We start from the raw sequence: 2,541 nt of genomic DNA, 5'->3' as shown, positions 1-2,541 counted from the left end.
CACAATGGGTCAACCTCCAGAGAGTTCAAAGTTTCCTGCTGTTCTCTTTAAGAGAACATGAAGAGGAGGAAAGATGATTCGATGATGCCCCAGGCCAGCTTGCCTTCTCTTGAAAGGTATTGAGCACTTTTGTCACATCTGACAAAAGCACACAGCAAGCTTTACATATCAGAAGAATCTTTCTGGAAGAGATGACTTGTGCCAGAGGTTGTTTCCTTGTCCCACAAATCTTTGATAAAAAATGTCTACTTCTGCATTAGGCTGAACACAACTTCTCTAGAGGGTTTCCCAGAAAATTTGAGAGACAAAGAGACACCCACTGGTGGCCGCTTAGAACATCAAGTGCATTGGCAAGGACAGTGTTGTTGAGGCTGTGAGAGGGTCATGTGTCTGCTGCCTGACTCGGGACAAGTAATTTCAATCAGGGTATCTGAGTGAAATTTTTTTAGATGAGTGGTTTGATGAGAAGTCCCAGTCTAGAATAAAGATGCCATTCCCAAAAATAGCACTACCCATGCATGCGGTTTAGCCTTGCTAAGTCGTGGTTTTCTGATCCTCAAACTACCAAGTTTGAGTAGTAAGTAGCAAATCGATTCCTGAGCAGTTCTGGTCAACAGATATCTCAGCATGGATTTTTTCTCTAGATAAGATATTCGTGTCATTCATACTGATTACTTGATGGACAGCATGTTGGTCTTTTTCTCCTGTGCTATGATTAACATTCAAGATAGGTGTTTGGTCCTTGCCATCTCCTCATGCCAGTGGGAGAGCTACTTGTACCTGTTCTCCTCTGATAACCTCTGATATTTAGCTCTGTTATGCTCAGTGGTGGCAGGAAGGTGGCCACATGCTTCATGAGCATACTTAGGATCTTCCTATGCTCATGAAAGAGAGGCTGATCCAAGAGAATTATTCCCAGTGGATTTGTTAAGCTGTGAATCCAGTCCCTAGGGAAGCAATAATGTGAGTGTAGTGGTGGGATGTCTGGCTTCTGTTTTTATCTTTGTTACTGATTCTCTGGATTCTTCACTTATGCTCCTAATTCATCTCTTCAGATGCATCTGAGCTATTTACCCAAATTCCCATACCTGTACAGACACCTCCCATATGACAAGGCATTTAAACTTTGAAGTAGTGTCTGTTTTCCCCTACAAAGCAATGCTAGATGTATACCTAGCAAGACTTCTGAAGGTAAATGAGATGCATCCCATCCTTGATTTTCCTGAGTAAGCACTAGTGAGAATGCTGCTTGCAGATTGTCTCCTGTAATGACTGTCATGATATCCAAGTTGTATTTTCCAATCAGGATCTAGCTGAAATAATATCATTGGGAAGCCTCCTCAAGATGTTTTCCTCACAATTAACTGAAGATATTATCACCAAAAGGTCTTCATTTGGTTTTATTTTCCAGTTTGAGGTCTGTTGGAGAATGGCGGGACATAATCCTGGGAATGCACCTGGGGAAGGCTAAAAAGAGCAAGGACACAGTCCCCTGGGAACGCACGGACGTAGTCCTGGGAACTCACCTGGGAATGCAGTGTACAAGCAAGGCTCTGGAGATAGTAACTTACCTATAGATAGGGAGTAACTCAGCTTGGCAGATGGTAGGGGCAAGTTGTCCTTGAGTGTGAGACAAACAAGTTCGAGACAAACAGCTAGGAATGCACCCAAGCCTGAGAAAGTAAGAGATAATCCTCACAGCTGTAACTGCAAGTAGGGAGAGTACCTGAATGCTATCTTTAGAGCTTAGCCAATTACAAATGATTGATAGTTATATGCCTGTCCTGCACTGTATAAGAAAGAGCCTGTCGGACAATAAAGTTGAAGCTTGCTGTATCACCCACACGGAGTCGGTCGCTTGCTTCCCGTGCGGAACTTTCCCTTTCCCAACAGAGGTCTAGCTCTGGTTTACACTTACACTGTCCAAAAGCCCATCTCATGTTACCTTCAACTGCAGAAGAAATGGGTCAACCCCAGAAGCTTCATGACCTCCTGACAGCCAAGGAGTTTAAGAGACGAATGGAAGGAGTGGCTCTCCTCCTAGATTTATGCAAAAGCAGCCCTCAGCTTGTCTCCACTAAGATTGTCCAGGTATTTAGGGTATCTCCATTGGTTCCTTTCCCATTAGCTTCCTTCCCAAGCTTGTACCAGTAAAATTAATTCAGTGTGTCTTGGTGCTGCATCCTAGTTGTTTGGGACAGGCTGGTCCCTCTTACCCAGACTAGTTTAGTTCAACTTCAGGCTTCAGGACAAGTTATTTCAGTCCAAGTGTATTTGTCCAGTAGATGCCTATTGGTGTTGTTTGTGAGATGATGACAGAATTTACTGTTGCTCTAGTTTCTTCTGTCTCCTACTCCCAGCTGGGTTAAGTAAAAGAAATCCAGCCACTGAAAATATGGCAATTATTCACCAGACAAAAAATGGGATGGGATGGGAAAGAGAAGGCTGGGTTGGTTTAAAAAAATTTTTTTTAAAAGGATGCTCCTGTAAACTCTATCTTGTCTTGCACAGGCACAACTCTGCTAATTCATCCCTCATCCC

Source organism: Acanthisitta chloris, unplaced genomic scaffold (assembly GCF_000695815.1).
Source record: "Acanthisitta chloris isolate BGI_N310 unplaced genomic scaffold, ASM69581v1 scaffold8061, whole genome shotgun sequence".
Lineage (NCBI taxonomy): Eukaryota > Metazoa > Chordata > Aves > Passeriformes > Acanthisittidae > Acanthisitta > Acanthisitta chloris.
The sequence above is the reverse complement of the archived record's forward strand: the minus strand, read 5'-3'. Positions refer to the sequence as shown.